Source organism: Macaca thibetana, chromosome 9, assembly GCF_024542745.1.
Source record: "Macaca thibetana thibetana isolate TM-01 chromosome 9, ASM2454274v1, whole genome shotgun sequence".
Classification (NCBI taxonomy): domain Eukaryota; kingdom Metazoa; phylum Chordata; class Mammalia; order Primates; family Cercopithecidae; genus Macaca; species Macaca thibetana.
In genome coordinates this window covers 121,634,539-121,649,995 of record NC_065586.1, presented here as the reverse complement: position 1 = coordinate 121,649,995, position 15,457 = coordinate 121,634,539, and positions in this window count along the sequence as shown.

Here is a 15,457-nt window from a genome sequence, read left to right as displayed (position 1 = left end):
TGCTTTATTACTTTTATTCATCTTACATTTTTGGCCTTTCTAGCATAAAAATTGGAGTTATTTCTATTAAACCAAAAATTCTTTTATTGTTTCTGTGAATATGGTGCTTGTTAATACCGTGAAAAGCATCATTACTCTTGGTTACATACTGGACCCCTAATATATTTTTTCAGAACATCACAACAATGTTGAATATTATTCACTTACCATTGTTGAATATTATTGGAGGTCTGGCCTATTTTTAAATTTCTAGTATTTGCGCACGAATTTTTTTTTTAATGTGTGTGAATGACATTTTGTGTTATTTTAATTAAAAATCCAAATGTTTCTGGTCAAAAATAACTTATTTGGCTAAAACTCATCTTGAAAATTGGTGTGAATCACGTAACCCATATAATCAAAAAGTTCATGTTTCACTTTGAAATATGAAAATCTGTCTCTAGAGTTCTTTTTCCATTTGAAAGAATGTTGGTCTAAAATGAAATACTAAGTTTCCTGCAATGCTCACCCAGTGAAAAATCGTATTTGCTAATTTGAGTCAGACTGTGTTTTGCTAGAAACATTCTCATGCTGTGAGGGGGATGGGCGCCATTTTTAGGATCCACCTAAATGAGTGGTGCTCTGGAGACTTGATCTTTCTCTCCAGGTTGCTGCTTTCACGGTGGAAATTTCTTCCCCTTCTACAGGACAGGCCGGAGTTGCACTCCTGAGTTGTGAATTTGTTATGAACAATCCTCTTTTTCATTCTCATTGCTCTGAGCACTAATTAAATCTTCATGTACTGAAGAATGTGAGGTTCCAGGGATTTCATCGACCTCTTGAAGTTGTGAATTTGATGAGAATCATTTTCTTGCTCATTTATCGTTTTGATCCATAATTAAAACTTTATTAAATGTAGCAGTTGTAATGTCTTACTAGCAAATTTTATGTCTCATGCTTTTGTATAAGACTTCTCACTTTTATTATTTCAGCTTTACAAAATTTAAGCAAACCATTTCTTTGAAGGTATTCCATTTTTGTTTTAGTTTTTTCTTTTTGAGTTCTACTATTTTTATTCCTATCATGATCTTGCCTTATATTTATTCTCGGTCATTTAAAGACTAAAAATGGAATGTAATTGTCTTTTAAGAAAAAACAATTTAAATATATTTGTTTTAAAAAGCAAATGTGAAAATAAAATAAAAAGCAAATGTGACAAAAAGTTATTTTTATATGTTTAAATATTACTTTTAAGAGATGTTAAATTTTAAAATTAAAGAAAAAACAGCATCATTAACAAATATAAAAAATGAAACATTTTTAAGAAATAAAATTTTACATTTAATTTTGAAAATTTAGCTCTATCTTATTGCATAGTTTACAATAATAGGATTACTTTCAATTCTAGTGCTCAATGGCCATCTAGTTGTGCATGTAGGAGTTGGTACCAGGCTTCATGCATGTCATAGCTAGATCCACATACATGCAAATTTAAGAGTAATATGAATTATTTAACTATTGAAAAATATTCTTCAGATATTAGATGCAACTGTTGCAGATTATGCACTAATTCTTCAGGACTTCTGGGCCACAAATTAGAATATGAAGAGACAGAAGAAAATGGAATCTCAGCACCACCGAGAAAAAATGCTTCATTATGTGAGAATCTATTGTGTTTGCCTTAACTCAGAAGATGGAGTTGACAAGGTAATTAATTCGTGATTTATCTTACCTAAGCACTTCTACTGCTCAGGTCCTCCCTGATTCTGAAGCAGTGTCTGTTTCTGACATGTGCAGGTACAACCCACAAACATTTGTGGCATTTAGGCTCAGTTACTTTTCGTTTCAAGGAATAGGGCAAGGGATAAAGAGAAGTGTTTCCCTGGGACCTGAGCTGTGTTAGTCAACTGCGTAAATGTTTAAGGTGGCAGGTGGCACTATGCCAGCATTGCCTGTCGGATCCCAAGGGACAGAGCACCTGTGTATTTTTTTTTTTTTTTTTTTTGAGACAGAGTCTTGCTCTGTCGCCCAGGCTAGAGTGCAGTAGTATGATCTCAGCTCACTGCAACCTCCGCCTCCCGAGTTCAAGCGATTCTTCTGCCTCAGCTTCCTGAGTAGCTGGGACTACAGGCGCACACCACCACACCTGGCTATTTTTTGTAGTTTTAGTAGAGATGGGGTTTCACCATATTGGCCAGGTTGGTCTCGAACTCCTGACCTTGTGATTCACCCACCTCGGCCTCCCAAAGTGCTGGGATTACAGGTGTGAGCCACTGTGCCCAGCTCACATATGTGTGTGTGTGTGTGTGTGTGTGTGTGTGTGTGTGTGTTTAGACAGTCTCTGTTGCCCAGGCTGGAGTGCAGTGCTGTGATTTTGGCTCACTGCAAGCTCCACCTCCCGGGTTCACATCATTTTACTGTCTCAGCCTCCCGAGTAGCTGGGACTACAGGTGCCCGCCACCACACCCGGCTAATTTTTTGTATTTTTAGTAGAGACGGGGTTTCACTGTGTTAGCCAGTATGGTCTTGATCTCCTGACCTCGTGATTCGCCCATCTCAGCCTCCCAAAGTGCCGGGATTACTAGCGTGAGCCACCGCACCTGGCCCCTGTGTATTTTTTAAAACATTCATCGTGTGTATTTGTGATATGCAGACCCCTCGGAATTTCAGAACCTAGGACAGAGGTTCCTCTTGTTTGGAACTAAGGGTAGAACCAACATTTAAATATTTTTGAATATTGTAAATGAAGAGATTTAGGAAACAAGGGTTTTAGTCCATCTACCCATCCATCCATTTATTCAAATACATTTATTTTTTTGAGTACCTCTTGTGTACTAGGTACTATGCTAGGTGCTAGGGTCACAGATTGGGGGCATTGAGAACCCTTCTGTAGAAGAAAACAGAGAAGGCTATACTGGATGGGACAACATTAAAGTTGGTCTTAAAGAGTCAGTGATGACCAGGCGAGAAGAGAGAAAAACAGACGAGAGGGAACAGTCTGTGTAAAGGCACAGATTCATGAAAGGGCTTTAATGTCTAGTTTTGAACATGTCTGATGGGCCGAGTTTCAGGGAGCCAGGAACACACCATATGTCTAGAGAGGTGTGCTGGAGCCTAGTTTTGAGTGGTCTTGTTCATGTTAAGGAGTTTATAGTTTATCCTATAGGCATTGAAATGATAGAGTTCCCTGACCCCTTTGCAGGACTTGCAACAGGGGTGTGGATCATTTGCTCGGCCCGCGGTGTGCTCAAACCCTTTTCCGGAGAGGGAGCACATAGACAGGCAGGTGCAGGAGCCAGGGTGAGCACTTTTGGCCTCTGACCCCACGGTAGCATCTAGGGTGTGTTACAATTAATGCTCTTATATCAGTTGCCGTTCACAAATGGCTAAGTGTTAAACCAGCTCAGTGGAGAGTCAGGGCGACAGCCTTTTACACCCTGCCTTCTTGGTACCCAGGCCCTTGCCCAGTGTCCAGGAAGAATGAGGTCACTCGAACTTGGAGGATGGTGAATGTGGGGATTTTATTGAGTAGTGGAGGTGGCTTTCAGCGGGATGGATGGGGAGATGGAAAGTAGATGGACTGGAAGATTATCTTCCCTCTGGAGTCCAGCTGTCCCTCAGCCAATCTCCTCTCTGACCATCCCCAGCCAAACCCTTCCCAATGTTCAGACGCACCTTCTCTTCTCTCCTTCTCTGCCTCACCGCTCCGCCGCTCTTCTGCTGTTGTTTTTTTCTGCCCATGGAGCTTGGGGTTTATATGGACACACGATAGGGGTGTGGTGAGACGCGGTCTTGGAGAAGGCAACATGTGGGCGTAAAAACAGGAAAGCCTGTTCCCATTTACGGCCACGGGTTTCCAGACTTGGGGGCGGGGCCTTTGCCGGGGAAACGCCCTTCTGTTTCCTGTCCGTGTCAGCATGCGTGTGATACGGTCATATGTACAGTTTCAGGGAGGAAAGTCTTTTACTCTACTCTCTCAGGTTTTGTATTGAGGGCCTGAAAATTAAACTGAAAAAAAAAAAAAAGACAAAATAGCGAGAGAAAAAACCCCTCAGATTTAATTACATGTGTATGCGTGGGCGTTCACAAAGAAATGTGACTCAAGGAGGCAGCTAGAATTTGGGGTTTATGTATCATCTTAACAGGGGAAGGGGCACCTCTGGGAGAAATGATTTCTTAGATGAAGGGAAGAAGGGTCACTTATGGAAAAACAATTGTCTTTTTGGAAAAATAAATATGCCCTTAGGAGAAAAGATGAGAGATAACGATGGTTTTGTGACATTTGTTTGGGATGTAAACCAAAAATAAAATTCAAAGGCCTCCCAGCCCTCCTGTTCAGGCCATGATGGGAACTGGGGGTCAGACATGCTTAACTGTACCCCTCCAGCATTACCATCAATATGGACCTTAAGTCTGATAAGAAATATTTACAACCTATTCTCTCTGAAGCCTGCTACCTAGAGGCTTCATCTGCACAATAAAACCTCGATCTCCACAACCCTTTGTCCTAATCCATACATTCCTTTCTACTGACAATAACTTTTTCAACCAGTTGCCAATCAGAATATATTTAAATCTACCTATGACCCGGAAGTGCCCTGCTCTTCCCTTTGAGTTGTCCCACCCTTCCGGATCAAACCAGTGTAAACCTTATATGTATTGATTGATGTCTCATGTCTCCCTAACATGCATAAAAGCAAGCTGTACCCCAACCATCTTGGGCACATGTTGGCAGGACCTCCTGAGGCTGTCATGGGTGTGTCCTTACCCTTGGCAGAATAAAGTTACCAACTTGATTGAGACGTGTCTCCGATACTTTTTGGTTCACAGGGAGTAGGGATTAGAGTTGCTCCTGGGGAGGCCATTTATAACAATTTAGTTTTTTGGGTTTTGTGGAGGCTGTTCTTTTAGGTAGATAAGAGATTTTGGAAACTCAAATACCTTCAGCTCAAAACAACTTTTATGCCACAGTGGTTTATTCTGGATCACTTCAATGTGGAGATTGCTTTGAAATGGGAGAGAAGAGAGAACAGGAGATCCCTCTGGAGACTGGATGAGTCCGGGCAAGAGCTATGAAGGTTAAAGTTTAATGTGCACAAAGTACACCTGGGGATCTTATTAAAATGTAGATTCTGATTTAGAACTTCTGGGCCGGAGTCTGAAATTCTGCATTTCTACTAAGCTCCCAGGTGTTGCTGGTGCTGTGAGTCCCTGGACCACACTTTAAAAAGGAGGGCTTTGGCAGCAGCAGAGGGTAGAAAGGGGAGGAGACTGATGAAGGTTCTTGACTTTGACTGCACAATAGAATCACCTGGCCCACATCCAGCGTGATGGTATCCGAATCTCTCGGGGGTGGACACAGATATCAGTATTTTGTAAAGCTCCCCAGGTGACTAAAACTGCCAGCAAGGTTAAGTGGCAGTGTCATAGAGCCAGTGTCAGCTGAATTTATCCCTCCATAAGCCACACCACTCCCGCTCCTGTGCGTTAATTTCTCTGGCTTTTAATGCCAAAGCTGATTCCTGGCAGAGTGTGCAGAATGGCTTTGGGGAACTGAAAGACAAACTGAAGACAAATGCTTAGTAGGACAGAAATGATGGCTGTTTCATCTCCACCTTCTTTGTTGCTTTTAATTTTGCTGTCTTACTTGGAAACAGCCTTCATGTATCTCGTCTTTCATAGAGTCAGAAAGCACAAACAAAAATCTGCTGTTGTTTATCACAATTGAATAAACATCCTTAAACCCCTAGCTACTCCTGCGAGCCACAGAAGGCTGAGCCAGACAAAAACAAGAATGAAAATAAAAAACAAAACAGTTTTATTTTGTTTTAAGGAATGTCAATTGCCTTTTCTAATTACAAAAATTATATGGGCTTATTGTAAAAAATTTCAAACATGATAGACAGATAAAACCTGGAAAGGGGCAGTCGCCCGGGATCTAGTTGTTTTATTTTAATTTCCATTTAGAAAAAAAAAAACTTCATGCAAAAGCAAGGTAATGAAGCTCAAATGCAATCAGAAGGGAAAACAGCATTCTTGTCAAGTTTCGATGGCATAAGCCTATTAGCTTTTTGACTTCCAAACTTTTGCAAATGTGAAACTGTTCTCATCTTCTCACCTGGAGTGATCAGTACTTAATGGTAGTGATTAACTCTCCAGCTCAGAAGGCAACTGGTTATTAAATAACAAACTCCTGCCACATTATCCTTCTCCAAAAACAATGTGCTCACAAACCCCAGTGTTCTCCTTGCTGGAGCTGTGACATGGCTTTGGGGCAAGTGGCACAAATGAATTCCTCCCCAGGCACATACAAAATCTCTCGACCAGTCCCGCTTACTTGAGGTTTAAGGATAAATGTTGCAACAGACAACTTCCAGTGATTAAACTTGCTTTCTCTGGCAAAAACCCCACGAGTTTGTGCTATTGACGAAATGTTAAGTCATAAATCTGTTAATGGGATTAAGGAAATAAAATATAGATTATTTTTAAAACATTAAATTGGCACAATTATGAGACATCTGGGAAAAATATTAAAGCTCCGTGAATTCTTGAGCATGCCAGAGCCTGAAGGCCAAGGTAGCAGGCTCCATTCATCATCTTCAGGAGTGGAGTCTGTGCTGGCCTAGGAGGTACTCGACTGTGTGCAGCTTGTTTGTTTCACTAGCACTAAAGTGGGTATCCAATTTAAAAGGATTGAGGGCTGAGATGCAACGAGTGAAGGAGGGTGGGATGAGACTGACTTGGATGATAATTCAATAAGGAGAGGAAGATTTAACAGGGTGATGGTGAATGTCTTCACAGAGACCTGTATGTACATCAGGGGTCCCCATCCCCCAGGCCATGGCCCACTACAGGTCCTTGGCCTGTTAGGAACTGGCCACACAGCAGGAGGTGAGTGGCGGGTGAGCCAGGGAAGCTTCATTTGTATTTACAGCCACTGTATTTACAGCCACTCCATATTGCTCGCATTACCCACTGAGCTTCGCTTCCTGTCAGATCAGTGTGGCGTTAGATTCTCATGGGAGCACGAACCCTACTGTGAACTGTGCACATGAGGGATCTAGGCTGTCTGCTCCTTATGAGAATCTAATGCCTGATGATCTGTCACTATCTCCCATCACCCCCAGATGGGACCGTCTAGTTGCAGGCAAACACGCTCAGGGCTCCCCCGATTCTACATTATGGTGAGTTTTATGATTATCCCAAAACCATCCCCCTCCCCAGCCTGTAGAAAAGTTGTCTTCCACGAAACTGGTCTCTAGCACCAAAAAGATTGGAGACTGCTGCTGTACATGAAATATTTTCACCAAAATGCAATTTTCCCATTTTCTCACCTCGTTTTATTTTCCCACGTAAGGTCAAAAGGAAAGTATTATCAGTTGAGGTATATTAAATTTAGTCTTTTTTAATCCTCAGTAACCTATCTCTGTACCCCCATTGTTTCTTCAGATGCAATTAATTCCATTCACCTTCATGGTGTGTCCTGGGCACTCGCTGGCTGGTCATCAAGAGCTTTGCTCAGGAATAGCCCAGCTACAATGACTAGATGAATTTTCAAGTTGAGTCCAGTTTCTCACAATATATATCACTCTTGAAAGGATAATTTCTTTTCATTTTTGATTAATGATGTGGTTTTTCTTGGGGAGCTGATCTACTAATTCAGAATCTGCCACAACCTTGCATTCCGGTAAATGGTTTTCACATTTCAGAGGCTCTTTATTTACTCTTCAGTGTTCTGTTGGTGTTCTAGAATACAAAATGGTTCCCACTGAGCCATTTCTCATCTTTCTGAGCATTGCCCTACATTTGAAACATTGGCAAATCAATTCAAGCCACAATCCAGTTATGCTGATTTTGAAGAGAAGTTGGGATCAAAATCCAGAGTTTTTCCCTGATGGGAAATGAGGAAGATTCATGTATTTTAAGATCCACTCTAATCAACCACAATTGCCTAGATAATTCAGGTAGAAATGAGATCTCTTTCCATTTAAGTGACCTAGGTAATTTAGGCTGTAAATTACCTAGGTGTAAATTTCGGTGTATTCTGTAGACACTGATTGTAAATAACTCACATATTAGTTGTCAGGTACTAACTAAAAACTTTGCAAAAATTCTTCCCATCAGGAGTCTTGATTTCTTGTTATTTGTGATAATAAAAAAGTAGCATGAAAGCTCTCCAGATATATTAAGTGAAAAATGCAAGATGCAGAAGAATGTATATATAATATGGCACCATTTATGATAAAAGAAGAAAGGAGAAGAATACACATTTGTATTGACTTGTAAATGCTTTAAAATGTCGGAAAGGAAAAAGTAATAAAAGCAAAAGACAAATCGAATAACCCTGGTCCCTGGCTGAGAGCGATGGGGAGTTGGCAGATAGGAGTTAGGAGTGGAAGAAGGCTTTCCACCGGGTGCCTTTTGGGATTTTTCGATGCTTGAACAAAAAAAACTCATTCATGTCAACGAGTAATTTGGCCAAAAACCCAAATAATTATTTAATTTAAAAAAGTCATTGGTGATTAGTGACTAAATGATGGAGCGGCATGTTCAGATACCTCACCAGCTTCCCTTTAGTATTTATTCTTTAACTGAAGGGAACGAGCGAGGCAGGAATAAGGGCTGATGCATTTACCTTTTCTCACAAGCCACCCAAGAGGAGCCCCTGACAGTCCAGCCTGTGCAGCAGAAAGAACTCGACCACCTTGAAGACTGCTGGCCGGCTGCCAATGGAGTGCACGCCCAAACGTCCTGTGCTCCACAGCTCCCCCTAGCCGGCGCACCTGTGTATGGCTTTGCATGAGGCAGGCAGGACAAGATTGGGTCGTGGGGTCCGGACGTGGCCATCTGACTACATCCAGCCACCATCCCATCAGCAGAGGGAAGCTTCTCTTAGAAGACTCCATAGGCCTAATAGACCGCAGGCACCCTGACACAGAGAAACAATCCTTTGATTAAAAGATCAAACGGACAACACTTTAAAAATGGTTAAAGGCCGGGCGCAGGGGCTCACGCCTGTAATCCCAGCACTTTGGGAGGCCGAGGCGGGGGATCACCTGAGGTCAGGAGATCGAGACCATCCTGGCCAACATGGTGAAACCCCGTCTCTACTAAAAATACAAAAAATCAGCCGGGCGTGGTGGCGGGCCCCTGTAGTCCCAGCTACTCGAGAGGCTGAGGCAGGAGAATGGCGTGAACCCCCGAGGCGGAGCTTGCAGTGAGCCGAGATCGCACCACTGCACTCGAGCCTGGGCGACAGAGCGAGACTCTGTCCCAAAAAAAAAAAAAAAAAAAAAAGGTTAAAATGGTAAATGTTATGGTATTTATATTTTACCATAAATTTAAAAATTAATAATGTAATATACAAAACTTATTGAATTGTATATTTTAAATGGATGGATTATATGGTATGTGAAGTATATCTCAATAAAGGTGGTTTTTGAAAATCAGACTAAAACCCCTGCCTTTTTTCTGAATAGTTGTGAGCTCCTTGAAGGCAGAGGCCTTGCCTTGTCCACACTCATATCCCAGCGCCTTCAGGAGGGCTGGCTGAGAAGGTTATCGGGAAATGTTTGCTGTCTGAATGATGATTCATATTGGCCATATGGATAGTTCAAATTCACCCCTTAATTCTGTCTGGCTTATATTGGAAACCACCTCTGTATAAGTATCTGGATCTCCACTACAGCAATCTAGTCATTTTTTTCTTTTTCAATTTTTATGGTTAAAAGCAAAACAAAACAGAAAATCTTTACATCACTATGGAAGAAAAAATCACAACTTAATAACAAAAAAATCAAATAACAATTAAAAAGCAAGCAAAGGACTTAAGTAGATATTTCTTCAAAGATATGCCAAATGGCCAAGGAGCATAGAAAAAGTTGCTCTATCCCTCATCAGCAGATAAATGAAAATCCAAACCTCATACCTGCTGGATGGCTACTATCAAAAAACCCAGAAAAGAATGAGAATTAGAACCCCTTTGCACTGTTGGTAGTACACAACAGTGTAAAATGATGCAAACCCTATGGAAAACAGTATAGACATTCCTCAAAGAATTAAAATTAGCACTCCCACACAATCCAGCAATCCCACCTCTGGGTATGTATGCAAAAGAATTGAAATCAGGGTCTCAAAGAGATATTTGGACTCCCATATTCTAGGCTATTCACAATAGCCAAGAGGTGGAAGCGACCTACCCACCCAGGGATGAATAAGTCAACAAGAGGTGGCCTACCCATAAGATGGAATATTATTCAGCCTTGAAAAGGAAGGAAATCCTGCCTCATGCTACAACAAGGAGAGACCTTGAAGACACTAGGCTAAGTGAAATAAGTCAGTCACAGAAAGACAAATATGTAAGATTCTACTTGCATGAGGTATCTAAAGGAGTCAAATTCATAGTAACAGAAAGTTAAACGGTGTTTGCTAGGGGCAGGCAGGGGGAGGGAATAAGTTATTGTGTAATGGATATAGAGTTTCAGATTTGCAAGATGAAAAACTTCTGAAGATCTCTTTTACAATATGTGAATATGTTTAACATTACCGAAGTGTAACACTTAAAAATGGCAAAGATGGTACATTTTATGTCACATGGTTTTGTTTTGTTTTGTTTTGTTTTAACACACACACAAAAAGAAGAAATCAGCTCTATGATTGGTATAATAAGAAATGTTGAAACTGAGTGATGGGTACACTGAAGTTCATTATTCTGCTCTCTCTATTTGTATAGCATAGAATTCTCTAAAATTTATTTAAAATAAATTTGGCATAGGCATACCTCAGAGATATTGTGGATTTGGTTCTCGATCACTGCAGTAAAACAAATATCACAACAAAGTGAGTCACACAAATTTCTTGGTTTCCCAGTGCATATAAAAGTTATATTGACACTATACTGTAGCCTGTTAAATGTGCAATAGTATTTTCTCTAAAAAAGGTACATACGTTAATTTAAAATACTAAAAAGTGCTAACAATCATCTGAGCCTTCGATGAGTCACAATCTTTTGCTGGTGGAGAGTCTTGCCTCAGTGTGGATGGTTCCTGACTGACTAGGGTGGTGCTTGCTGAAGGTTGGGGTGGCTGTGGCAATTTCTTCAAATAGGACAACGATGAAGCTTGCCACCCCACTGACTCTTATTTCCACAAACGGTTTCTCTGTATCATGTTTGGTAGCATTTTACTCACATTAGAATCTTTTTCAGCACTGAAGTCAATCCCTCAAGCCCTGCCACTGCATTATCAAGTTTACGGGATGTTCTAAGTCCTTTGTTGTCATTTCAACAATGTTCACAGCATCTTTATCAGGAGTAGATTCCATTTCAAGAAACACTTTCTTTGCTCACGCATAAGAAGCAACTCCTTAGCCATTCAAGGTTTATCACGAAATTGAGGCAATTCAGTCACATATTTAGGCTCCACTTCTAATTCTAGTTTGATTGCTGTTTCCTCTACATCTGCAGTTATCTCCAACACTGAAGTCTTGAACCCCTCAAAGTTATCCATGAGAATTAGAATCAACTTCTTCCAAACTCCTGTTAATGATGATATTTTTATTTCCTCCAATGAATTGCAAAATTTTTAAATGGCATCTACAGTAGTAAATCCTTTCTAGAAGGTTTTCCATTTACTTTGCCCAAATCCATTAGAAGAATCACTACCTATGGGAGCTATAGCCTTATGAAATGTATTTCTCAAATCATAAGACTTGACAGTTGAAATTACTCCTTGATCCATGGACTGCGGAATGGATGTTGTGTTAGCAGCAATGAAAACAGCATTCATCTCCTTGTGCATTTCCATCAGAGCTTTAGGGTGGCCAGAATCATTGTCAGTGAGCAGTGAGCAGTAAGATTTCGAAAGGAATATTTTTTTTCTGAGAAGTAGGTCTCAACAGTGGGCTTAAAATATTCAGTAAACCCTGCTGTAAACAGATGTGCTGCCATCCAGGCTTTGTTGTTCCATTTATAGAGCACAGGCAGAGCCAATTTCCCATAATTCTTAAGAGCCCTAGGATCTTCAGAGTGGTGAATGAGCACTGGCTTCAACTTAAAGTCACCAGCTACATTAGCTCCTCACAAGAAAGGCAGCCCGTTCTTTGAAGGTTTGAAGCCAGACATTGACTTCTTTAATCTAGCTATGGGAATCTTGGATGGTATCTTCATTCTACTAGATGGCTAAGGGAATCTTAGAAGGTAGCTTCTTCCACTAGATGGCTAATTCATCTACACTGAAAATCTATTGTTTAGCATGGCCACCTTCATCAATGGTCTTAGCTAGATCTTCTGGATAACTTACTGCAACTTCCCCTTCAGCACTTGCTGCTTCATCTTGCACTTTTATGTTATGAAGACAACTTTCCTTAGACCTCATGAACCAACATCTGCTAGCTTGAAACTTTTCTTCTGCAGCTTTCTCACCTCTCTCAGCCTTCACAGAATGGAAGAGAGTTAGGGCCTTGCTCTGTATTAGGCTTTGGATTAAGGGAATGTTGTGGCTGGTTTGATCTTCTCTCCAGACCACTAACATCTCCATCTCAGCAATAAAGCTGTTTTGCTTTCGTATCATTCATGTGGTTACTGGAGTAGCACTTTACTTCCCTCAAGAACTTTCCCTTTGCATTCACAACTTGGCTACCTGTTTGGCGTAAGAGGCCTAGCTTTCAGCCTGTCTTTGCTTTTGTCATGCATTTCCTGACCAAGCTTAATCATTTCTAGGTTTAAGCTTGGCGGGTGCCTGTGGTCCCAGCTACTTGGGAGGCTGAGGCAGGAGAATGGCATGAACCTGGGAGGTAGAGCTTGCAGTGAGCCGAGATCGCACCACTGCACTCCAGCCTGGGCCACAGAGTGAGATTCCGTCTCAAAACAAAAAAACAAAAACAAAAAAAAGTAATTAAGAGCCAGGCATGGTGGCTTACGTCTGTAATCCCAGCACTTTGGGAGGCCAAGGCAGGTGGATCACTTGAGTCCAACATTGAGAGCAGCCTGGGCAACATGGTGAAACCCTGTCTCTACAAAAAATACAAAAATTAGCCTGGCGTGATGGTGGAATAGTCCCAGCTACTCGGGAGGCTGAGGTGGGAGGATTGCTTGAACCCAGGAGGCAGAGGTTGCAGTGAGCTGAGATCCACTGCACTCCAGACTGGGTAAAAAAGTGAGACTCTATTTCAAAAAAAAAAAAAAAAAAGTAGCTAAGAAAAGAACACAATTCTTTTTAACTAAAGCCACATTGAGATTCAGCAATGATCTAGATTTCTGAAACAGCCAGACTCAGGATTGAGACTGTATGAGCTTTGACTGAAATGCACATTTGCACAGGGGTCACTTCTGACATTGCAAAGGGAGAGGACAGCTCTGTGCTGCCCGCCAGACAGACCACATCTGTTGGAAACATTGTCTGCAACAGTAGATGGCACACTTATTTTTCTCAGGTTCCTCTAACATGCTACAAAAATCAGGGCATTATTCTGTGTTGTAATTTTCCATTGTTGAGATGCAAATTTACTAAATATATTTCTGATAGGTTTCATTCATATTCTCTATGTCACCTGGTATGTGATCAAACTTCTTTACCTGCCTTCTTGGAATCCACAGTATCAGCCATCTTAATGTTTTATTAAGCTTTTCAAACACATCATCAATGCCCTAGCCAGAATCCTGCGCTTTACGTGGCTTTAGTCCCAACACAGCTTCCCAGGGATATTTGCCAAAATATTCCTGGATTCATCTGTAATCCATTTACTAACTTATATTCGAAGGATAATTGTTTGTACAAATACTAACCATATTATTATGCCTGTTGATGGCTACCTAGATAATCGGTAAATTGTACAAAGATCACAATAAATAATAATATAATGATAACCACACGTGGAAAATCAAAAGAATATAGGCTAGCTTTCGTTCAAGATATCTGTACATTACGCCAGAGTTCCAGATGAAAAGCAAAGAAGTTGCACATCTGGGTCTTTTATTTACCTGCTGCCAAATGTCTACACATTGGGACAGATCCGGGAGATGGATGGTTTTCAGTGCTGTGGACACAGATGTCACTATGGGCAATTCAAAGAAGACCAGACTTAGATGATGAAAAAGATGATGTTGAAGAGAAACTTGGAGGGAGAAAATCCAGGGGATAGAGATACATTAGGAGAGGATAAAACACCAGGAATGACAATGACAGAGCAGCTGGCATGTGCACACACAGTTACACAGTATCACACTCCGAAAACACAGTGTTGCCTCAGACCTGTGAAGGTTTAATGGAGATGCCATGTAATTTACAAAGGTCTTTTATCACCTTCTTTATTCCATGGGAGTAAGCCGAGAAGGAATGGAATGAATTTCTAAGTGTGTAATTTTTATTCCTTGCCGTTCAGCCAGCTGACCGACCTCTCTCCACACTGGCTCGTAGATTTCCAACTCCTTGAGTCATGGGTCTGAAATACAAATTGCCCCACAAAATAATAACAAGAAACAAAGAGTGTGTCATTTCTTGTGGCATTTTGTTTCCCAGGCTAGCCTTTGATCTCTGTAGCATCACAGGCCATTCTGTAGCATATTGAGAAATCAAGCTACCGTGTGTTTTTTCCACTTGAGCCATTTGTCGGCAGATGCTATAAAAACCCGAGTTGTCCCTCTTGATCTTTATCAGAGATTGCTGTTTTCTTTGATCTCCTCCTCTGTGTGTGACATTTGTGCATGGCTTCCCCATTTAATTGTCTGACTTCTGGTTGCTGTTTGAGTTTAAAAGTTAATCGTAGCTTTCCTTTTTCTTTTTCTTTCTTTCTTTTTTTAACTCTTCATTCTTTGGAGCCAGTCATCCAGGTAAAGTATTGTGATTTCCTGATGACATCTCATCAATTAGGTTAGTAATGTCTGCCTCTGCTCAGTTTTGCACAGACAGTAAATTTCTGAAGTTATGAGGAGAAACACCTCACAGAAAAGTTCAGACGGTTGCTGTGCATCTTGGTTTGCCATTGTCTGTGTGGAAGACATCAAGACTGGCTTGCAAAATGCAAACCCGCCTCCCTACAGTGCGGCCAGTCTCTCCAGTTCAGTCCAGCTTCCTCAGTTTACCCCCATGCACCTCCTTTCACTGTGACAGCCACCAGGTAGAGGATGAAGTAGAAAAAGGAATGTGTGCATGCTCCCCCGACCTTCTCCCCATCCTGTTTGAATATTGAAGATCTTTTTGCAGTTTCCCTAGCAGTGGGGCCCTCCAGAGCCCACCCCGACGAATGCCAAGGCTTTCTGTACAGTTTCCACAGTTACAGCCACATTCTCCATCGGGACTTCTAACTGCAAATATCAGGGAAAGAAGACTGACATTTAGTTTGGCACATGATATGTGCAATGCTTTAGAAGCATCTCTTGTACAATCAGCACCCCCATTTTGCACATGAGAAAAGTGAGGCTGATGAAGTTAATAAATGAATGTCTTTCCTCTTCCCGCTGCTCTTGTGCTTTTTAAAACTC